We start from the raw sequence: 25,635 nt of genomic DNA on the forward strand, positions 1-25,635 counted from the left end.
CCATAACTTTATTAACATTCTTAGCTGTTTTAAACAGCATCCCCAAATATGGTTATATGGCAAATTTACATAGCAATATTAAAAAATCTGAATCCAGATGATTTCTCAAACTTTGTGTTTCTGTACCTTGTAAAGTAATTTTTTAATGATAGCCAGCAGTTCTGAGAATCAGGGTTCATTCTGTAAGCAGTGTTTTAATTAAAACTTCCAAGTGCCTCCCACAGCCATGTATCTTAGCAAATATTTGGGATTTAAACATTTGGAAATTTGATATGGTGTTTGTTTGTTTGTTTGTTTTTCAAATGAAGGAATCCATTCATTTGGGATCAATTTTCAAATCTTCAAGTCCTATTTCCTTTCATTACAGTGGCCCAGTAACAAACTGTAATGGTGGCTTTATTTACAGATGTACAAAGCTAATATCATGGTGCCATCATAGCATGGATAACAATAAAGTGCATGAGTATTTAGGACTTTTTGGAAAGTTATTTTCTGAGTAGGCTGGATGTCCTGACAGTGCTATAGCTAATGAGGGCATAGGGTTCTGAGAGGGTTTTAGATGGATTGTTTTCATATCTGCTATCAGCTCTTAAATAAAGCCACTTCTGTCCATCATGTAGATATTAAGCAGTAATGTGGGATTTGTTTGTCTCTATTATTTGTTCTTTTCTTCAGCTTTAGAGGGCCTGGAGCATGTCAGTGCTCATGTAGATCAGCGCAGCCAAGCAGGGCCGTGCTGTGGGGAGCTGGAGCCCAGCCCCCCTGCAGCCTCACTGGGGCAGGGGCTGGAGGCCCTGGGGCTGATGCGGGAGCCTGGGCCTTTGACAGGGACAGGCAGGTCTATCAGTGCTCTAAAGGGCCACGACTTCTCATGCCTTAGCAGGATGTATTAGAAAGAGGAAGGAAAAGCATAGAGAATCAGAAAGCTCTTGATGTGTCTGTAAAAACAAGAAAGAAAACCTGGTTGGGAGCTATGAACAACCAGGTGTCGCTGGCTCACCAATCTTGGAAAAGCAGTTCAAGGAAATAATTGAGTATTTTTCAAAGCACTTTCCTTTCCCGGGGCCCTTTCAGGCACCCTGATGTCTTTGATACCCAGGTTCACTCTCAGGTTTTCTCAGTGATCAGTTTTTAATAACAGATAAGTGAGGAGAACCTAAAAAGCCCGAGACTCTCCTGTTTGGAGAGCAGATAATTGAGAGGATCAGCTGAACCTGTCTTACAGAATTACGAAAATAGTGAGCACATGGCAGTGTTAGTCACTGTTACACAGGGATCAGAAGACACTCAGAGGAACCAGTAGGGGACTGGTTTAAAATAGATAAAAGGAAAAAAATACTTTACACCGTAGGTAGTAAACTGCTGGACACTGCTGCCACTGGAAGTTGTGGATACTGAGTATTTTCTGGTTCAACAGGGATTAGGTGAATCTGTGGATGACTGGCCCATAAACAGGATACAAAAAGGAGTGCCAGAGGGTTCATCCCTCTACCTGCTCTGAATGTCAGGAGAATGCTAGGGAAATTAATCTCGCAAAATGGCGGGGTCACATCCTTTCCCTATATACTTTCTTTACTCCACTGTTGAACACAGACTTCTGAGCTTTACCCATAAGCCCACTTTTTATGGGCTTATGTTTTTGACTCCTCTCACTAGCACTTCTCCATTTTTTTGATGGGACAAGGCATTGCACTGAAGAAATGTCTTTGTCTCTCACTCACAAACTAAATAAGGACGGTGAAGCAGGGAATATTTCTGCCACCTTTACCTGAAGCCGTGACAGACCTTTTCTTCCTAATATGCATCACTTCCTTACATGTTCTGGCTTTGTATAGCGTGAGTTTTAATCTTTTCAATCTCTTAACCATTGGTCTGTTGGACATAGGATTAGGCAGCAGCAGTCATGCATAGGCTAAGCATTACTAAGCTAGTGGCAGAACTATATCCAATCTCTGTTCTTTTCATTATAACTTGTGGGAAATTAATAAGTACATCTTACAGTTATTTTACAGTAAATCCAGTTAAAATGGAATGAATGTAACACTAGTGCTATTATTTTCTTAATAAGGGTGAGTTATTTGAAAGCATCACAAATAAGAATAATAATTCCACCCAATCATTTTATATGGAGTACAGACAATGCAGCACCCTTAATGCAGAAAAAAAAGGGGGGAGGGGAGGGAAGGGAAGAAAAAAGAAAAAAAGAAAAAGAAAAAAAGAATAAAAGAAAAAAGGGAAGAGAAGAAAAGAGAAGAAAAAAAAAAGAGAAGAAAAAGAGAAAAAGGAAAAGAAAATAACTCTATTTAATATGGACATAGTTTTAATCTTATTTAAAATCATTTGATTATCTTGCCTGTTTATTGTTTAGATGGAGGAAAACTTGATGTTTTTGTTTTCTTAAGTTCCTCACTTAGATGGATAAGTGAATAAGCGAACAAGTGGCTGCTTGCTTCCTAGATCTGTGTTCAATAATACCAAAATTGGCTTACTTTTGGCTGAAGGAAAATATTTGCACAACAAATGAATGGGCAGCCACTGTGTCCAATACCAGGAGTCGGCCATCTGGATTTAGCATCAGGTGCCCGGAGAAGGAACAGAAAAACTCTTTGTTCTACATAAATCTCCAGAGAAAGTTTTTATCCAGATCCTCAATCGGATGCTGCTCTGGATACCACTGGAAGTGTACCTTCACTTGTTTATTAGTGTTGTGTGCTTCTGGATTTGCAATGATTATGCTCCTATGTCTGGGGTGTTTGTTTTCCCTTCATTTGTCAAATCAGGAATACCAGAGGAACTGTTAACCTTTGGTGACCTACTAATATCTTTATATTTTCACTGTCAAATTGTACAGCAACTCAGGGAACAAAGGACCCTCTTTTCAGTCCCATTACTTTGCCAGAATATTTCTATGTTTTTGGAGAGGTACCAGCAAGATATTCAAGGAGCAGTCAGATGAGACAAGCTTTCACTTAACACAGATTTTACTGATTCATTCAGGAGGGAGGATTACTTCTGTGTCAGGTAGAAGTGCTACTTTCAGACCAAAAGATCTCAGTTTAAATAGCAGCTACAGCTACTGTCCAGGGAGTGTACACTAGGAGATCAAACACCGGATGGGGAGAGTCCACTAAATCAATAAGTCTGCTGTAGTGTCTGGCCCTTATTAGACAGACACTGCTAGCCCACATGGTATAACAAAGTTCAAGCATTATAACAGAGATTTCTTACGGGGACCACAATACAATATTTTTTTCCTAATAATATATTGCCAGAAATATTTGAGTTGTTATTTTTATCCTTTTTTTTTTTTTTTTTTTTTTAAGCCTCAAAAATTATGCTAAAACCATACGACTTCCAGAGATGTGCCTTAAAGTATAATTGCTATCTTTTTCCAAGTACAGTTTAGTGAAATTACCAGCGTAACTAAGGAACGCATATAGTGCCCATTCCAATGCTGTAAGGATACAGTGTGACTCCTCAATAGGGTGTGAAGACATTTTATTTTAACATTAATTTACTTGCCTGGAATGTTCATTGATGACATTCTTGCTACTGCAGCCACAAGATGATCTTGACATTGAATGGATTTTGCATTGATTTTATGTTCCATCAGCCACAAAATGCAAGAGGTAATGGCTATGCTTCCTTGTGGTAAAAATATAAAATCTTTTCTTAGAATAATCATTACTATAAAGTCACTCATAATATAAATTCACTCATTTGAATGCTCACAATTAGCCTGAAAACTGTTTGTCTGGAGTGGGTATATAGCTATGCAAGAAGATATGTTATTTTTCAGACAGGTGAAATTGCTTGCTTTTATGTATGTATGGTAACTGTTGTAATTTTATATAGTACTAATGACTCTTCTGGCACAATGCCTATGCATATGCCTCCCTTAAACAGGCACACCAGCCCCAAATATCTCTTTCCTGAATTTGTCAGGTTGTTGAACAATTTATTTTCTTTCTTTAGATGGCTAGCTGCATTTTCAGTGTTTATAAGCATAATTCAGTGCTGGCACAATTGATTTTTCCATTACTACTCAGTAGTATAGTAAAAAGCATGTAGCTTGTGTAACAACAATGCTCTGTAAATGAATCATAAAATGGAAACTACATTCCGTCTTTAGAAATACATCATGTACTGCCATTGAAGCAAGGTAAAATGGTTTTCATCCCAGCTTTGTACTGTAAATTTATTTTATCTCAGTTGACTGAGATTTCTTTATCATTCTGTTGCCATCTATGAGTAATAGACTTTTGCAGCTGAATAACAGAATTACACTAATTTATTAATCCAACTCTATACAAGTAACATATTGTTTGATTCTTCATTCCAATATTCTGTTTCCAAGAGTGCCCAGTAGCAGGTAATCTGTGAAAGGTTAAAAATTAAGAAGGTTCTGTAGTAGATTGCTTCACATGACAATTTAACAGAAAGATCAAATGTGCCATATGTTAAGCAAATGCCCATTGAACTATTTTCCTTTTGAGAACACTTAAAAGATTAGACTGCAGAAATGTTTTACATTTCCTGTAATATCATTTGCAATGTATAAAGTAATGCTAGAAACTCAATCTGAGATGAACACCCAGAAGCAAAACTTTATTGCAGTGTGTTTTCAGGTCAATGAAGGATGAAAGGATAAGGAAGACATGCTGCTAGAAATACCGTTCAATATGGGGCAGGTCCCATCTTGTAGGCTCCTTCCCTCAACCTAACTTGGAAGCAGTTAAGGCAAGTGGAATAACAGAGGATTGCTTGTGTTTGTTTCTTTTAATTATTGCTATGTGATGTGCTACTCTGAGACAAAGACATACTGTCCTTAGTGACCTTTTCCTTTTTGTAGAACACATACATTTTGTGGAGGGAAGGACTCTCTGCCATGAACTTTGAGCTATGAAAAATACATAGCAACACAATACATGACCTGTTAATTTTGAAAATGACTGTCTATGATAAGTAAATAGAATTTCCTGCTCTAAATGCATTTTCTTGCTCTGTATTCATGATAGTTAAGTAGACAGCCACTGCAGGTGCAGTAATGCCCTGTAATTACTGATGCCTAACTATGTGAATTTTGCCAGGTGTGTATTTCCCTGCACTCTGGCACCATGTGCCTCATTTGGAGGCTGACTGTATGGTTACTTGAACTACCATTCAACGCCATAGGCAAAAAAACACAGACTTAGCTGGTCAGAATGCAAGGAATTTCTTCATTTCAACACGGTTATTTTATAAAAATTGAAGCATGAATTGTAACATTTATTTCCCATTTGTTTCTGGCTCTGATTCATTTGTGTGCTCAGAATGATTAAAATACTTGCTCTGAGAAGATGCTAACACGCCCTCCTCCTCCCAAATCCCCCAAATCCAAAATATACATAAATAACCTGAAAAAACGCTTCAAAGCCACAGAAAAGGTAATTTCAGGCTGCTGAAAATTGAATAGTTTAAAAATATTACCAAAAAAAATAAAATCACAGTGTTTCAAAATACTTAGGAAATATTTGGTCATGAGAATGCAGAGGGTGTCTTTTATTCTTCGTGTCCCCTCTCACTTGTGCAGAGACAAGGTGGAGAAGGAAGATACAAGTTTTAAAAGCAAAAGAGAGTTACCCTGGGAAAGGGATAAATAAAGGAGGTTAAGAGACACAGTGCAAGCAAAGGCTGGTGATGTTTTAGCAGGATAGTGATGACTGGGTACCAGCTGCCCAAAAGGTTTGGACCTATGAATTGTTGAACGAAACATAGGAGGGGACTAACGTGGCTCCTGGAACCTTGAATTGACTGGGAAAGGCACTGGGTTAGGGCAGACAAAGAGGACAAAACAAATGAAGAACTGATTTACATGGGAAGAAATACCATCAATGAAGTTGACAAGCTGGGCATATATTGGTTATAAATCTCCATTTTTTAATCTAATGGTAAGCTGTTCTTCTCCCCTGAGAAATTAGCTTATGTTTGAATAATCCTATGCTGAGAAAAGCCTAAAAAATGCATGGGTTTTAGGGGAATATCCTAATTGTCATATCATTTCAGAGACCAGGAGCACTACCACTACCCTGAAGAAGTGGTGTCTGTGCAGAACAGGACAAGTTAAGCAGTGGAATAGAGTTCTGGGCTTTGAATCCCCTTCTCAGTGAGTTGTCTTATCCAGAAAGGAAAGACAGACCCTCTTTCCAGTTTTTCCTAACAAATTATTTCCATTCTGCGTGCTTGGTGGTATGACATCTGCTCCTAGCTGCATTAGGCTCCCTACTGTACAGGGAATTGAGGGAAAATGTAGACCTAGGATAGATTTTGTCTCTTAAAACTGTGTGCCTAGTTTATAGGCATTTCCATGTCAGAAGTAGTATCTGCATCTCACCTGAGCCTTGGTGCTTGGATGTAAGCATTGCCTGGAAATCCTACAACAGAAGTAGTGATAGAATCTAGATCTCCTGGGGAATGTGTATCTCTCTTAGTCATCAAAGTGTTTTTTGCCACCCTCAACACTTCTGGTTCTACCCCTGTGCATCTTCTTACTTGATAAAAAATGTCCCATAGGGCTTTTCATATGAGCCACCTTTGTCTGTGACACTTTGAATCCCTTCCCACTATGAAAAGGAAACAGGACCGTTCTACAGCTAAAAGATGTGGGTGAAAAAATGGTGTAATCTTGAAAGTAAAATCTTAATGCATGGGACCCGATTAAAATGGAACAGGCAGATTTTTCACTTTTTAATGTTCTGTTTGGTTGTTGTTTTTTTTTAGAATTTCATAATATAGATTATGTTATTTTAGCCTATTTTACATGTCTTACATATAAAACTTGTTAATACTTACACTGATTTTACACTGGACTAACCTGCTACCATCTCCTCCTCCCCACTCACTCAGAAAATCTATGGTAAACAAGTACAAAATGCTCTGGGGAAATTTCTTCCAAAATAAATTCCATTTGGATACAAGTAATTAATAATATAATAAAAAGACCAGACAAAATCAACTCACACAGACCATAGCCCTGTTTTTTTTTCCCCTCAGGTCTTCAAAAAGCCATCAGTGTAGCATCTTCATTTTATTATTTCATTTGAAAAAAAGTGATGATGCAACAAAAGACAGGATGCGATGGGATTTTTTGGGCATATTTTTCCTGATATTACCTGTAAATTTTAATGTTGGTGAGATTTTAGCAGAAGCAGATAAAAAAATAACTCTAGCTTGGCCAGACAGCTTGTGTCACAATTTTATGATGGCATCTTGTGTTTCACCTGCACAGAAGTGGATAATTGACCTTACTAAACATATATCTTAAAAAAAAATAACTATATACCTAAAACTAAGACCTCCTTGCTTATACTGACAGAGTGATGTCTATACTTGCGTATGTTTAAAGAGACATTATTCTGTAGAGAAACATACACATTAAAAAGGAATAACCCAGCCAGCAGTTGTCAGATTGACATACCATTTGCAACCTTTTCTAAATCATACTCTTTCTAGGGAGCCCACCACACTTGCCACAGTTTCCTTGGAATGAGACCATGTGTGCTTTAAATTGATGTGAGCTTATTTGAGAAAGTCAGTCATAGCTGTCACCAGGGAACCTAAAATAGTTTCTTCAGACAGAAAGCGTGTTCCTTTCAAGAGTTTTTGCTAAGCAGATGTGGTGCCAACCACAGTCTGAATTTACATCTCACCTTCAAAGGTCAGGAATATTTCAAAACAGTTTTGCCATAGACTCTTCTCTAGTTATATCTCATGGTTACCATTCAAAAGAAAATCAGTCTCTGTTGGTATTTTAATGGTATTCATCAGAGGAAAGAGGGATCTTAGGAGCCTGCAAAATCTTACCAATTCCTCTGCTGTGAAGGCAAAGCTGTATGCAACAGAGCCCCTGTGATAACGGTAGAAGAGGACCAGTCTGGAGCCTGTTCCCAGTACATCTGCCAGTCCTTCACAGCCCTTGGCTTCTGGCTTTGTACCTGCAGCAAGACAGTAAAAATCCTGAATTCCTTTATGCATATTGTTATTTCTAATACCGGTGTGGTGGTTTTACCGTGCTGGGCAGCTAAACCCCACAACTGCTCTCTCACTCCCCCTCCTTTAGATGAGGAGGGGGAGAAGTAAAGCAAAGAACAACTCATGGGTTGAGATAAGGATAATTTAATTAAAGGGAGATAATTATAATAATTAAATAAAGACTACCATGAACTAAACAATTTAACTAAGGGGAAATAAAAGGGAAAGGGGAAAAAGGGAGGAAAACAAACAAACAAAATAAATGAAAGCTATATGGAAGTGCAGAGGAAAGAAATTACTCTCTACTTCCCACAAATGAGCGATGATTGACCACGTCCTTGAAGCAAGGCCTCAATGCACGCAGCCGGTGTTCGAGAGGAGGACCGACGTCTTCTCAACGAGAGCCCACCCCTCCCCTCTTCTTCCTGTTTCCACCTTTTATTGCTGAGTGTGACACCACATGGTATGGAATATCCCTTTGATTGGTTTAGGTCAGCTGCCCTAGTGATGTTTCTCTCCACACTTTTTGCCCACCCCCTAGGAGGGTTAGAGAAAGGCCCAATGCTGTGCCACTGCTGCTCAGCAGTAGACACAACACTGGTGTGATAACACCGCTGTTCCAGCTACAAGTACAGAGTACGGCACTGTATGGGCTGCTGCCGGGAAAGTTAACATTCCAGCCAGACCCAGTACAACCTTCACCCCTTATTCCATAACATTTGTGTCACACTCAGATCCCCATACTTTAGCATACAAGCATTCTCATCATTATCCCTTGTCCTTTAACAGGACAAGGATTTAACAGGACAGGATTAATAGGCAGGTGTATCTTTTCATTCCATAGGTCTTTCTTGGAAAATGTTCATAAGAACTGTTGATGATTAGGTCTTCATCTGCCAAAGTGGCCATTCAAGGCAGGCGGAGTTGGATGTCTGGACACCAGCACCAGCTTAGCTCAAGTCCTTGTTGCACTGCCCGGCTCCTTGCAAAGTTGACCTGTCGTTGATCCTACAGCATCTTCCTACAACATATAACTTAGATTATTGTCGTGGTTCCGCTCGAGTGGGCAGCCGAGCTCCACCACAGCCGCTCTCTCACTCCCCCTCCTCAAAGAGGAATGGGGAGAAAATATGTGAAAAAGGGCTCAAGGATTGAGATAAGGACGAGAAAATCACGCAATAATTATTGTAACGGGCAAAACAGACTCGGCATAAGGAGATAGTAAGATTTATTGCCTACAACTAACAAGCGAGAGAAGTGAGAAAACAAAGGAAAAAGCAAACCAAAAGCACCTTCCCCCCCATCCGCCCTCTTCCACCTCCTCCCCCCAAGCGGCGCAGGGGAATGGGGGAATGGGGGCTATGGTCAGTCTACAGCACTTCGTCTCTGCCGCTCCTTCTCGGTCACTCTCGTCCCCTGTGCTGTGGGGTCCCACCCACGGGATGCAGTCCTTGATGAACTGATCCGGCGTGGGCTTCCCACAGGCAGCAGCTCTTTCAGAACTGCTCCAGATATGGGTCCGTACCACGGGGTCCATCCCTCAGGAGAAAACTGCTCCAACCTGGCTCCCCTACGGGCAGCAGCTCCTGCCGGGTCACCTGCTCCTGCATGGGCTCCTCTCCACGGGCTACAGGTCCGGCCCAGAATCTGCTCCGGCAGGGGTCTTCCACAGGCGGCAGCCTCTGTCGGTGCAGGGCCACCTGCTCCACCTTGGTCTCCTCCACGGGCTGCAGTGTGGAACCCTGCTCCACCGTGGTACTCCATGGGCTGCAGGGGGACATCCTGCTTCACCATGGTCCTCACCACAGGCCGCAGGGGACTTCTGCTCCGGCGCCTGGAGCACCTCTCCCCCTCCTTCTACACTGACCTTGGCACGTGCAGGCTGTTTCTCACTCCCTTGACTCTCCCGGCTGCTGTCTGGCGCAGCATTTTTTTCCCTGTCTTAAATATGCTCTCACAGAGGCGCAAACAACATCGCTTATTGGCTCAGATCTGGAAAACAATGGGGCCCTTCCCAAACATGGGGCAGCTTCTAGATCTTTCTCACAGAAACCACCCCTATAGCCCCCTGCTACCAAAACCTTGCCACGTAAACCCACTACAATTATAGATTAGTTTTCTCTCAATGTCAAATCTCCTTGAGGCACACACTTGATATCCCCATTCTTTTGCATGACGCACCAGGTATACTCTGGTCCTTGGGCGAAGACAATCCCACGAGTGGGTTTGCCTTTTCCCGAGGCAGGAGCAACCCACACTGCCTTCCCCATCCACCTTCCTATATGCACTATGGGAACTTTAGCTCCTTTCACAGTGTGTAGGGGTTTTGTTTCGGCAGGACCAGCACGGCTGTCAGACCCCCTATTGTTAACTAGCCAAGTGGCTTCTGGTAGATTTGTGTCCCATTGTTTCCACGTCCCACCACCTAATGCTCGTAACATAGTCTTTAACAGTCCATTGTACCTCTCAACCTTCCCAGAGGCTTGTGGGTGATAAGGGATGTGGTACACCCACTCAATACCATGCCTCTTTGCCCAGGAGGTAACAAGATTGTTTCGGAAATGACTCCCATTGTCAGACTCAATTCTCTCTGGTGTACCATGATGCCACAATACTTGTCTTTCCAGGCCCAAGATAGTGTTTCGGGCCGTGGCATGGTTTACAGAGTATGTTTCCAGCCACCCAGTAGTTGCTTCTACCATGGTGAGTATGTACCATTTGCCTTGGCAAGTTTTTGGGAGTGGTCCGATATAGTCAATTTGCCAGGCCTCACCATATTGAAACCCTAGCCATCTCCCCCTGTTCCAGGGAGATTTTACCTTCATGGCTTTCTTGATTGCAGCACAGGTCTCACACTCATGGGTAACCTGTGTGATGGCCTCAATGGTCAAGTCCACCCCTCGATCACGAGCCCATCTGTAAGTGACATCCCTCCCCAGATGTCCTGATGTTTCATGGGCCCATCGAGCTACAAACAGCTCACCCTTACGTTCCCAGTCTAGGTCCACCTGAGCCACTTCAATTTTCGAAGCTCGATCCACTTCTTTGTTGTTCTGATGTTCTTCAGTAGTGCGACTCTTGGGCATGTGGGCATCTACATGATGTACTTTAACATCCAGGTTTTCTACCCGGGCAGCAATATCTTGCCGCAGGGTAGCAGCCCAGGTAGGTTTACCTCTGCGCTGCCAGTTGCTCTCTTTCCATTGCTGCAGCCACCCCCACAGAGCATTTGCCACCATCCATGAGTCAGTATAAAGATACAATACTGGCCAATTTTCTTTTTCAGCGATATCTAGGGCTAGTTGTATGGCTTTTACTTCTGCATACTGACTCGACTCACCTTCCCCTTCCATGGCTTCCACAACTCGTCGTATGGGATTCCACACAGCAGCTTTCCATTTCCGATGGCTCCCTATCACACGGCAGGATCCGTCAGTAAACAACGCATACTGCTTTCTGTCTTCTGGCAACTCATTGTATGGTGGTGCCTCTTCAGCACGGGTTACCTCTTCTGTTGGCACTCCGAAATCTCTGCCTTCCGGCCAGTCCATAATCTCTTCCAGGATTCCTGGGCGATTGGGTTTTCCCATTCGAGCCCGCTGTGTAATTAACGCTATCCACTTACTCCATGTAGCATCAGTTGCATGGTGTGTAGTGGGAATTTTCTCTTTGAACATCCAATGTAACACAGGTAGCCGCGGTGCCAAGAGGAGATGTGCCTCTGTACCCACAACTTCTGAAGCAGCTCGAACACCCTCATATGCTGTGAGTATTTCTTTTTCAGTTGGGGTGTAATTGGCTTCTGATCCTCAATAGCCCCGACTCCAGAAGCCCAGAGGTCGACCTCGAGTTTCTTCTGGGGTTTTCTGCCAAAGGCTCCAGGTGAGCCCATGCTCCCCAGCTGCAGTGTACAGTATATTTTGCACAGCTGGTCCAGTACGGACAGGCCCAAGGGCTACTGCACGAGCTATTTCTTGTTTGATTTGTTCAAATGCCTGTTGTTGCTCAGGGCCCCACTCAAAATAGTTTCTCTTTCGAGTCACTCGATATAGAGGACTCACAAGCTGACTATAGCCTGGCACATGCATTCTCCAGAATCCCACGAGGCCTAGGAAAGCTTGCGTTTCCTTTTTGCTAGTTGGCGGAGACATTGCTGTTATTTTATTGATCACATCCATTGGAATATGGCGACGTCCATCCTGCCATTTTACCCCCAAGAACTGGATTTCCTGTGTAGGCCCCTTGACCTTGCTCTTTTTAATGGCAAAACCAGCTTTCAGGAGAATTTGGATTATTTTCTTCCCTTTCTCAAAAACTTCTTCTGCTGTGTTGCCCCACACGAGGATGTCGTCAATGTACTGAAGGTGCTCAGGAGCTCCCCCTTGCTCCAGTGCAGACTGGATCAGTCCATGGCAAATGGTAGGGCTGTGTTTCCACCCCTGGGGCAGCCGATTCCAGGTGTATTGGATGCCCCTCCAAGTGAAAGCAAACTGCGGCCTGCATGCTGCTGCCAAAGGGATGGAGAAAAATGCATTAGCAATATCAATTGTGGCGTACCACTTGGCTGCCTTTGACTCTAGTTCGTACTGAAGTTCTAGCATGTCCGGCACTGCAGCACTCAGTGGTGGCGTGACTTCATTCAGGCCTCGATAGTCCACTGTTAGCCTCCACTCGCCATTAGACTTTCGTACTGGCCATATAGGACTATTAAAGGGTGAGCGAGTCTTGCTGATTACTCCCTGACTCTCCAGTCGGTGAACCAACTCATGGATGGGAATCAGGGAGTCTCAGTTGGTGCGATATTGCCATCGGTGCACCGTTGTAGTAGCAATTGGTACCTGTTGTTCTTCAACCTTCAGCAATCCTACAACAGAAGGGTCTTCTGAAAGGCCAGGCAGGGTAGACAGCTGCCTAATCTTCTCTGTGCTCAAAGCAGCTATGCCAAAAGCCCACCGGTATCCTTTTGGATCCTTGAAGTACCCTCTCTTGAGATAGTCTATGCCAAGGATACACGGAGCCTCTGGGCCAGTCACAATGGGATGCTTTTGCCACTCTTTCCCAGTTAGACTCACTTCAGCTTCCAGTACAGATAGTTGTTGGGATCCCCCTGTCACTCCAGAGATACAGGTGAGTTCTGTCCCTTGGTAGCCTGATGGCATTAAGGTACATTGTGCGCCAGTGTCCACTAAAGCTTTGTATTCTTGTGGTTCTGATGTGCCAGGCCATCGGATCCACACAGTCCAATAAATCCGGTTATCCCTCTCCTCTACCTGGCCAGAGGCAGGGCCCCTCTAGTCCTGGCTGGAGCGTCTGCCACTTAATTCTTGCAAATGAGAGGTAGAGGTCCCTTCATCATGGTCAAGAATAACATCAGCTCTTCCACTGCCTCTGGGGTACTGCCCAATAGAAACTGGAGCAGCATTTCTCTTAGGAGCCCCTCTTCTTGCTGCTGTATTTCCCTTCAGTTCACGTACCCGAGCAGCTAGGGTTGAAGTAGGTACACCATCCCATTTCCTCATATCTTCCCCATGGTCACGCAGATAAAACCACAAGGTGCCACGTGGTGTACGTCTTGGGTACTCTCTCTCTTGAGCAGGCGAATGCTGATTCTTAGTGGCTGAAGTATCACTCTGTCTAAATGAGGGGGAATATACTTGTTCCACGAGCTTGTCAAGTCCTTTAGACAGTTTCTCCACAGCTGAGACACAGGACTGTAGCGGAGCAGAGTCATTCCAGCCAGACCCAGTACAACCGGTATTTGTTATTATACGTATGATGGGCTATTGGCATTTATTCCTACATGTGGAAGCAAAATGTGTAGGAAGAAAAAAAGTTGCGTTTTCTTAAACGAAGAGTGTCAGCTGTTGTGACGGAGGTCTTTGGGGTATATCATACTTTCTTATTGTAACATCATGCATAAAACAATATGATTTTGCATTTCTGGTGTCCTTACACGGATGGTTATGATGATCACTTTCTAGTCCAAAGGTCAGTCTTGTGTAAGGGTCCTTTTTTTTTTTTTTTTTTTTTTTTTTTTGTCTGGGTAAGTCTTGTGTCACTTCAGATACTAAATTAGTTTCTCACTGGACATCCAATTGTTGCTAGATCTGGCAGAAGTAAGAAGGTGTCCTGTGTGGCTGGGAGCAGGGGAAGAAGCAGTTGAGCAAAGTAATAGGGCCATACTTCTGGTGACAATGAACAATGTTAGATTGTCTCAGCCCATCTCAGATAACCCCCCTAAAAATCTCCTGCAGAAATATCTAAATAATGTGAATATGAGCACAACTCATTCCTCCAGCCTTCCTTCATGCTATCCTCATGGGATGCAAAATTCAAGAAAAAAACAACCCACGATCTGTTCAAGATGGAATAAAATCACCTCTTAACAACAGCACAGTTAAGTGCAGTTGTCTTGGCTGGCTAGAAGTAACCCTATGAATTAGATAAGGGGACATTTAAACTGTAAAAGCCTCTATTCAATGCAAAAGAATGCAATAGTGAGTTTCTGTCTGAGGCCAAAAAGCTAATGTGTAAAGCTTTTTGAGTACGAAGAGTCCTGTGTTACAAATGTGATCTGCAAAATGCAGCTTGCAAGTGTCTTAAATTCTTGAGGTATCCAAAAGATCATTCTACACAGCAGCCATGCTACAGCATCAATAAGAGCCTGTCCTGAACTGGAAAACCATCAGGATGATTCAACACTCATGTCATTCTATACTAGATGTGCTATCTCCTGGAGAAGAGAAAACCTTTTCAGGTAAATCCACGGGGATTTGTCTCAAATAACTTTTTTTTTTTTTCCCTACCTCTCTGTTATATTTGTCAGAAACCTGACCTCAGTCTGTTACTGAAGGAACAAAAAGTCTTGCACAATTGAGCAGAAACTTCACTTTATGCATGGCTACCACATAAACCTCTGCTGAAGGTAGTCACAAACCTGTAACAGTCCAAATAAATTGTTGCAGAATTAAAGGGCTCCAAGTATCTAGCAATGTCAATGCTTTGCCTCTACAGGAATTTGTCACTGAGTGGACTGTTTAGGGATTTGCTAAGCAGGGGCTTGAAGTATGCTGGGCATACTTCACTATCCTCTCATTCCTGGAAGGGAACGCTGCCACTCTGCCTATGCCTGCCCAGAGTGCTGGGTAGCAACTTTGGCTCAGTTTTCAGTCAAGCCACCATTTCCAATCTCTGTCTAAATATTACAATTGTTTCCACACAGCATCTCTAAGGCTTTCACATTTTCAGCATCCAAGTTCTCCTCTTTTTCTGTCTGGAGGACAAAAGAACCCTTTTATTTGTCCTTTGTAAGCCATCTTTTTCTCATTAAGCCTCTTCTGAATGCTGATAAATAGACAAGTTCCCTAATCTGCTGTTGTGGCTGTATCGTACTTCTTTTTGAATTTCACCAGCCATTAATTGCCATGCCCCTTTTACTATCTCTTATTCTGCATTGAACTTTCAATACAGAGGGGGTCAGCTCCTTCCACCAACCATCCCAGATGTTATTTTGTATTGTCATCTATCATTTGAAACAAGCATGCTTTGTGTTTTCCTCCATTTTGCTTTGAAGATTGTCCTGTTCTGACCTGCAATGTTGAGGTAGTTTTTACTGGACAGAGAACAATGTGAACAGAGAGAAAGTGCTAAGAGAAGAGTATTTTTGTAGGCTAGTGGTTAGACCACTTTTCTGAGAGAAAGCCCTGGGCTCTGGTTCCTGTTCACTGGCCTGCTGATGCAGATGGATATTGAATATCAGGTGCAGATGAAGTCTTGGGCACTGAGACTAGGACACGAAACTCCCATCCTAGTCATTGGCTGGAGTAGATTGCGAATTACTCATTCTTGGCTGCCTAGAAGCACAAGTTCATTAGTACTAGAGGAAAGTCCTTCCATTCCCCAGCCCAGCCTAAAGTCTGCTGACGAGTACACCACCTAGGCAGCGTAGGCTTGGATGCCCTTGGGCAAAGATTCCAGTGTTTGCCACCTGGGTTGCTGCAAGTCAGTGAATAGTATTTGGGACAAAGTGGAATTGGTGCAAAATGTCTCTGACAAGAATGTTGCAGCAATCTGCTGCTTTCTGGCACCCCTCTGTTCATGATTCCCTAGCTTTCCCCTTTTGCAAGTTGGAATCTTTCATGACAATTGTTGTGAGAGTATATTGCCTAAACCTCACCTTCAAAAAAGACGTGGTGTTATGATTGGCCAGATTTCTAAGTATGCTGTACATATGACAGTCAGTAGTGGGATAAGGACAGCGGATGTCTTGAGGTGAGGGGATCAGTGTGGTGTATCTCACAGCTTCCTAATGAGTTGGGAGGAAAGGCAAGTGGGAGGCCAACACTGCAAGGAGCCCCAGAACTCTTCTAGGAGAGCAGTAAATCAGCACAGAGGCTCACTTGGGGACTTAAGTGGTGAGATGGCATGAACCTTTACTGAATACTGATGGGCCAGATCTAGGCAGGGAAAACAGCACATCTGGAGGGAAGCCAACAACATTCAGCTGAGTCAAATGTTCTTCATCATTCCTCAAACATGGGGCTATTTCCTTCTTGGGGTGATGAATTTAATAGCATCCCTTCTACCTCACCTTTTTACAGACAGAAAAGCTACACCCTGATAATTGCAACTTATATAGTTCAGTAGTTGCAGACCTTTTACTGGGACCTGTAGAGATGTAAATACAGCACTCTTGGTTGAAACAATTTACCTCCAGAAAATGGAGAAAGTTCAGAATTTAGAGACATGCTGAAGTTGCTGTGGCATAAGAAGTTAGTGCATTAAAAATTGGGCCTATAGCTATTGGTATCTGTCTCTGAAAATTTGTCACAGACAATTCCTCATATCAGATCCTGCATAAGCAGCTTAAGATCTGACACATAATATTACAGCCAAGGCTGGCTAAATTTCTGTATGAGGATAATTGTTCTGCCTTACCTCACAGATGGCAACTTGATAATCTACAGTCTAGGCCCTGACCCAGGACCTCTTAAAGCACTCTGCAAAACCTACCTTTTCAATAAATCTCTAGGCTTTGAATGACTCTGTGTTCATAACAACTTGTGACCGGCTTGTCTCATAAGTCAAGAAGCATTTTTCTTCTGAACATAAACATGAATGTAATGTAATTCAATGAACTTCATTGAAATCCTTCTGGATTTACTTTGGTATAGTTGACAGCAGAATTTGGCTCTATATGTGTTGGCATGTGCTCTATGGGACATTGTGAGAAAAAACAACAAAGTTATCCTTCTTAGACCATGTTTCAGCTTGCCGGTGGATCTGAGCTTTAAACAGTACACTCTAGTCTAATGCCAGCAATTTAACTTACCTTCAGATCTCCCCATTGTAAACTGCCAAAGCTTGAAGACTGTAGGTGTAAAATACAGTTAAGGAGTTTTACACTCTGAGACTTGCCAAGCAAAGTAAGGTCCATGTCTATCCTGTATTAATGACTTACATTGTAGCATGTCTGGAAAACTAAGGCTCTAATTAACAGAAAATTGAAAATGCTGTGTAGCATAGCTAGGTTTGGTACATTAGTGCTACTTTCTAAAATATAAGTTTTGAAAATGTTTTCATTTACTCTTACTAAAAAAAATGAATGTGTGTTGTGAAGGAAGTTTTGATGTCTTTTGGTTACCCAGAGAACAGGTATATGCACAAGCAAGATTTTACATGGTGTCACTGTTCATTTAGACAACTTAAACTTAGCCTTCATGAGTAAGAGGTTTGCACTGCTTGTCATCTGAAGGCTAACCACATAACGGGCTTTTTCAATAGGAGCATATTCAAAGCAATCGATTATACTCCTTTAGTCAACACTCATTAGATCATATTGGGAAAAGGTTGTCCAGTTATGGGCCTCCAAAAAAGAAAAACACGGATAACCAGCAATGAGTTCAGCAGAGACACAAAGATAATTTGGGTCTGCAGCATTAGCCCTTTGTGGAGAGGCTGAGGGAACTGGATTGGTTCAGTCTGGAAAAGAGACAGCTTTTAATAGCAGCTTTCCAATACCTTCGAGGAGGTTACTGTGAAGACAGAGCAAGGCTGAGAATAAGGAACAACGATAATAAATTGAAAGGGGAGATTCCAAATAGATATTAGAAAAACTTGTCTCTGTAGGGATAGTTCGTCATTGGAACTGGCAAATTAGAGAGGTTTTGGAATGGAGCAACCCAGTTCAAATTCAGTGTTGATCTTGCTTTGAGCAGAGGTCTCTCCCAGCCTGAATGATCCTGTGATTTTGTGACCTTACTGAGTTATTTGCATATGTGAAGTAGTTTAGTTTTTTATAAACCAGTTTAGTTTTTTATAAACCAGTAGTTTATTTTGCCTGGATGTTAATACTAATACATCAAGCAATTTAAAGCAATAACAAATAACTGGGCATCATCTTGACTTAGGTTCTCTGCTCTGCAGCTATTGAGTTTTTCATCAAGTCACTAATGTCAAGCCAAATTAAATGAGAATAGAGTTAGGCTATTAAGTTGCTTGTGATGTACTAAAAAAAAAGTAAAAAGATGTATAAACTTAAATTTATTCTGTCAACCGAAGCAAAAGCATTTAAAAACAAACAAACAAACAAAAACAAAATAAATACAAAATAAACAAATGCACAACAACAACAACAACAACAACAAAACAAACATGAAAAGTGAAGGGTCTTATTGTCCTTATTTTCCTTGATGTTTCAATATATTTGGGACATGTTAAATTAGTGTTTTCCTCCTGTATGCTTGGGTCACCATCTCACTTCACGAGATGTGTCTACTCTGTAGCTGCAATATGAATTTCTGGATGCTTGGTGACTCTGAGTCTTCTGGGACAACTGTACGCATTTCATCTCAGCTAAAATTTAGGTAATGCCTTGGTCTAGAACAGACTCCAAGTGTCTGTTTTGCAAGGCAAAACCATACTTTGCTTTTCTTCTTAAGGTTATTGTTACAAAGGCTGATGGGATACCTGAAAGTTTTGAGATTGGCAGGGTTGCAATTTAGTGTGTTTTGAGGGTTTTTCTCTATTCTCTCTGGAGCGTAAGCACGGACTACCTTGAGCAAGGTAAGGATCATAAACAGGCATTGATTTTGGTCTTTTACAAGTAATGTAGGTGCAGCAGTTTAAACAGCAGTCTATATTCAACATTCTTGTGATGAAGTTTTCCATCTTGTAGTATTAATATGTGATGGGCCGGTTGTATATGCACATTGGATTCACAGTTGTATTCACATTTAATTGCCCAAAACAGTCTGATATGCTTTTAAAGCTGGAGTTGGCTTATTACAAATCCAACTGCCATTATTCATATTGGCCTGACTATAGAGCAGCACAGAGCAATCAGACCAAGAATTAAAACTTGATCCTGACATCTCTGGTTGTGTACAAGATTTGTACATGGATACCACTGCTAATTGTGAGGGGTCACTGGTGATCTTGTTAAGAACATCAGTGGATAAAAGTATGTAATATAAGTTAAGTTAACATAAATTTCTAAGAGGGGTCCTTCATTTTATTTGGTTTCTGCTGCAATTATTTTAAAACTGGTGAGATAAAAAGACCTGTTAATCTACTTTCTTTCAGTGTTTTCAAACATACTGCAACATAAAATCCCTGGTGAAATTATTAAGATTATTTATTTTGCAGTTTCAGTGCTTTTACGTCTGAATGGCACACAGCCAGCAGTCTACTCAGAGCAGTATTTAGTACACACAAGCAAGAAAACAAATTAGTTAGCAAAGTTATTTTTGAAGTAACTTGCTAGAGTACTTTGCTTTATTTGTTAAGCATTCTTACCAAAGATAAAATCACTCATGAGTAGAAGCAGAAAATACTTAAAAAAAAAAAAGTTTTACGTTTGGTTATGTAAATTCTTGATAGAAAGTGTTTTTCATTAGATACTCTCCACTGTCATCTTGTAGTCTAAAGATGCAGAAAAGAAGTGAGGGAAACTAATTTTAAAACAGATCCTGGACTTCACTAATTTTAGTGAAGTCCAGGATCAAAATACAGACAAACTGCTTCTGTTGCCCAAAATACGATTGGCTATAGCCAACTGTTAGCTGACTTGCAGACTATAAACGTGGTTAGCCAGGCTTTTACTTCTTTCACTTAGTAGGTCTTTAAGAGTCTTATTTTGCCACTCTTGCACAAATTGAACTGTAGCTTACTCCTCAAGGCATGCCTTTGATTCTAGTTGCTCTATCTAGATTCTACTCAGGATGACTAAAACATCCAGTCTGGTTTTATGTGTTATATTTCATGTTTTAAGGATAACTGCAGACTTGATTATGGTTGCCAAGACTTTGTAGCAAGTAAATTCAGTAACCAAAAGACAGAAGATAAACCACAGATACAACCACAACAATTTCTTAATTAACAGCAGCCAGCCTCAAGCTGTGTTTTTAAACTGAAAGGTGTCCTCTTTCCTCCCATTTTCACTATTGTATCTGCTTTAATTCTTCATGCTCTGGTTAAAATATGGTGTGTGGACACAAACACACAGATCAGTCTCATCATTAGTGCTTGTAATTTAATCACAGTGCAGAGTGTGATTCTACAGACCTTGTGTTGTGAATCCATGTACCTGGACTATAATACAGTAAGACTGACTTTATTATTTTGGCTTCATCTATCAGGGGTTATGGTATGTACTGTATTGTTTCTCAGAGATTTCCGATATTATAAAACTTTGAGGGCTGATTCTAAAGAAGTCAAATGTTATAAAACTTGGAGGTCTACTTGCTGTGTAATAGCTATATCACCTCTAAATAGGAGTCACAATAGCCAGCAATTTAAGTGGGAACAGTTTATTGTAATCAATTGGAGATACAGAAGAAAAGAATACATCTTCACTCATTTGAGTCATAGAGTAATTTACATTGAAATTTCCATCTGAAGGTCAGTTATCCCAATCTGCTTCCCAAAGAAAGATAACTTGTTCTAGAAGATTGTCCAGGGCTATATACAGGTGAACTTTGAATATGTCCAAGAACGGAGATTCTGCAACCTGTTTCAGTAGTTTATTACCTTGACTGTGAAGACTTGTTTCCTTGTATCTATACAGAATTTCCCATGCTGCAACTTGTGTTCGTTGCATCTCATTTTTTCCGCTTTATACATCTCTGAGAAAAGTTTGGCTCCATATTCTTTATAACACCTCCTCCACTGCAAGTTGAAGATAACTTAGATTCACCTTAGTCTCCCCTTCTTCAGGCTGAATAAAAGTTCTCTCTACTTCTCTTTGTATTTCCCAGGCTCCTTTATTATCTTGGTGACCTTCTGCTGGTCTTACTTTAGTAAATATAACAGAGATAAAAACTGGACATAGTACTCCAAATACAGTTTCATAAGTGCCACATATACCACTTCCCCCAAATGTTACACACTTTTTCTACTATAGTCCAGAATGCTGTTGGTCTACTGGGACCAACATCTCTGATGCCTGTACTGCATGCTATCCATGATGTCTTGTGGTTTCTGTCAGGTTTCCGTCAACTTTGTAGTCTACTCATTCAGTTTATTATCTCTACAAATTGTCTTTAGGGGAAATACAGAAGACTGACTGTCTATAAAGCCTTGCTAAAATTGTCCATCTTACATATATAGAAAGCAGATCTCAGTCAGGGGTTCCCCATTCAGCTGAGTATTTGCTCTCTCTTGCCATGCCTTCCTGTTTTCTTGCAAAATGGCATGAACTACTCCTGTGTTTTCAGGAGGTTGTTCTTGAAAGCCAGCCAGCTTTTCTAGGCCCCTTGCTCTTCAGGACAGCAGGACAGCTTTACCTTTCCTGAAGTTAAAATCAGTTCTCATAGAGTCTAGGGTCATTATTCTGCTACTTCTCTCATTTTCATTAGCTAATGCAACCATCCACCTTCACATCAATTCTTTTTTTTTTTTTTTTTTTTTTTTCTTTCTGTGAGCAATGGGTCCCCCTAGCTGTTTAGTCCAACATCAACACCATAAAAGTTTCCTTGACATTGCAAACATCTCTTAGATTGCTTGTGCCTCTTAATGTTGCCTTTCCAACTAATATTGTGGTGGATATATCTCCCTGTGGAAACCAGGGCCTTCCATCATGAGGCTTTTTCCCATTTTCTATAGAAGCCTTTATAGAATTCCTGTCATGCACTGGTAGATCTGTAGCAGGCACCAACCACAGTGACCTATTTGTTGGCCTTCCTCCTTTTAATGATATGTAAGTGACTAAACATCAGGGAAATGTTCATGTTGGATTGGTACTCATAGCCTGAAATAATCTCCTAGATTAAAATGCTTGTAAGTGTGTCTCCAAACAGTGCTAACCTATTTTAGTGGGTTTACGCCTGGAACTGATTCATTGTGCACCACATGTGGATGTTCACATCCCTGCATATAGATATACCCTTGCTCATATGCCCTTGAGTTACAGAAGTCTCTAAAGTTCTGTGCAGAAACAAGTTCAGCTTTTTTCTCTCCCCACAAACACTTCAACAGCTACAGTGTTTTAAAGATCACAGTTTCCTGTATTTGCAGGCAGTATTAGTGTAGCTATATAGTCCAAGAATTTAAGCAAGGCAATATTAGTAGGTAATGATAATATCCCTTAGATAAACTGATATAGCTAGAAAGATTAGGCACACAAATCACTCTTCTGATGTAAACAGAAGCAGCAGACTTCAAAGCTAAATATGAGAGGATTTAACTAAATATGTATCAGTGACAAAACCTATTGAGAGACAAATAGTGCTAAAAAGTAACTGCCAACCTCTTTTTTTCCTCTTCTCCACATAAAATTCCACTTATCTTCCAGAATAAGATTCTGGGGAAAGTAAAATACATAGTTTTCTTATTAAAAGTTCACGAACCTTAATTGTCTAATTGTTTCATATTACAGATCTGAGGAGGAACAGGAGAAAACCATATAATGAACACAGTAGATAATAGTGCAAGTCAAAGATATTCCAGAAATAGTACAGAAGTCAGAAATTCTCTTTCAAAGCCCAGAAAATATAAAAGAGAACAGCATTCTTAGACTTTCTTGGTAAACTAAACAAACCTAGAGAACAGACTACAAACACTACTGACTTCCCCATTGTTTATAGCAACTCTGGGATCATTTGTGCAGGGCTTTCTCAACTAAAAATGAGACTATGTGAGGTAACCTTTTTACAACGGGTGCTATATCTATTCCATTGGATGGTTAAAATTGTCTTCTGTTGACTGGGAGCATTTTGAAGATAACTCTGAACATCTTAGTAACTTTACCGTTCTGCTCAACTAAAGAGAAAAGTTAAGACATGTGGACTGTTGATAAAGAAATCAGCATCTCTGCCATTACCTAGTGACAACCATTTGGCAGTCTTTTGAAAGAGAAAAACAGGTAAAGAGATGGTGAGTAGTACACTTGTCATTAATTTGTCAAGTCAACATATTAATGTGATTTGGGTCAAGCTAGTGGTTGTGCAGCCAAGCATTCATGGTTTCACTAAACACTGAGAGTTGTACAAGAAGTTGGGGAAGCCTGAAAGAAAGTTTAGTTTGGCAAAGAAATGAAGAACCAAATAAAGGAGAACTCCAGGGGGAGACCTTCTCCATCAGCTTATATGACAGCAAGAGTGAGCAGGGGAATTAGGCTATGGCAAGTCAGGAAATCGGTGAGGGGCAATAGTTAGCCCCAGTAGGAGAGCTTTGAGGCAGGAAACAGGAAAGACTGGGAGTCTGTTGACCTGTTTTCAGAGTTCTTCTTTTATGAGCTCATAGGCCAATATCCTCATAGGTCTGCTAGCAGCAAAAGACAGAAGTGTTTGTTTCTCAGGTCAGGGGCTCTAGTTTCTTTCATGTTTGGTTCAACATTTTTTATTGGCCTTAATAAAAGTTTCATTCATATGAGATGAAGAGAGCTAGCTCTCTCTGAGTTTCCCATGTAATCAGAAAGATATAACTCTATGTTTATATTAAGGACAGAGAGGCACAGCGCTATATGTCATGTCTAACTTGCTGCTCAGTCCATTACTTTTCCAGTAAAATTGAGAGAATTAAACCTAAACAAGAAGAGGAATGACAACAAAAGACAGTGGGCATTCTGCAGCACTGGCATCAGTGAATTCAGTAATGACCAACAGAGTTCTTCTCTACAGGCATTTCATGGGTATAATGTGTAAAATTTCTTCTCTTCATGATTAAATAATAGGGATTAGCTGGTGATGGAATAGTTGTGTTCCACTGGCTTGTGCCTCGGAGTTTCTATCAACCCTATTCATTTAAGTTATCATAAAGATTGTACTAGGCACTGAGATCTCACATCCCACCCTCAGACTTGTCCCCTGCCATAACAGTGGAAAAAAAAAAAGAAGTCTTTTGCTTGCTGAAAACAGAATCCTGGTACTATATACTGACAGGTGTCATGATTTTAATATTGTTACCATTGTTTGAGTCATTTACTCTGAGCAGGATTATGTACTGTACTTCCTCTTTCCTGCTAGCCATCAGGTACACTAAGGCCATTAAAGAACTAGTTTATGTAGAATGTTCCTAAATCATGATCTGCTTGCATAGACATAGGTAGAGCTTTCAGACACAACTGAATACAGTAATATATATTGCAAGTGAACTCTACAACACTCCATTTAATGCTGTGTGAAATACATATGCAGTAAACATCTACTCCTACATCTTTTCAACTATGGCCAAACTACAAACAAGAAATGTATGTCTGAGAAAGTGTGTCTGAATATGTACAATATGCCTGCAGAATTTGTGCTAATCACACTGAAGTAGAATATTCCTATCAAGGTTTCAACTCTAAACTGAAAAGATTTTTTCCCCTTTTCTTTAAAAGGAAGAGTCGAAGTTTAGATAATGGTGCAGCAGACTTCATTAATGGATAATTTTGAACATATTTCTGTTTGTCTGGTGTAGAAAACACAGATCACAAGCATCTTTTTTTCCCTTCACTAAAAAGTGCTTTTTTTCTGTCATAGATCCTCACCAACATAAACTGTTAGAAGTGTCTTCCAAAGAGTAGGAAAACAGATGAAGTAATAGGTCTTCTGCTCTGGTGTAGCAGTAAGTATCTGTCATTTTGTTGTGGCTGAAAAGGCACATGTATCTTGAAGCTGGGGGGTATCTTTATCACAAATATGCCTGCAGGTGATTAGTTGAGGGAAAATGCCGATCTTTTTCAGAACAGCAATGAAACAAGCTTCAAAAGGCATCCCTAGGCATGTCCCTTTTAATTAGACCTTGGCTTTCAGGATTTCTACAAGACTGGAAATTTTAGCCTGCATCCTTAGTATTTGTGAAGCTGGCTGTAAACACAGGAGAAAATGCCGTATCCCTGATGCTATTTCTTTTATCTATTTTTATTGTAGCTGGTGAAAAAAAAAAAAAAAAGTCATTATAAACTGTTTTTCTATAAGAGGCAAAATGTCAATCCATACAGAAGGTGTTTCATTAAGGTGAGGAACTGGAGATTACAACTTGTTTGGATGCTATGTTTGGATGTTCTGTGCCTAGAAAAACAACACAATACCTTGTCAGCCGTACCAGTATGTTCTAGTCTTATTAAACCAGCTGATGCACAAACAAAGAATAAAATCTAGTCCTTTTGTAGCTGATCCCACTTAATATTTCGTGGCAAGTCTC

This window comes from Aythya marila (assembly GCF_965140915.1).
Source record: "Aythya marila genome assembly, chromosome: 5".
NCBI lineage: Eukaryota > Metazoa > Chordata > Aves > Anseriformes > Anatidae > Aythya > Aythya marila.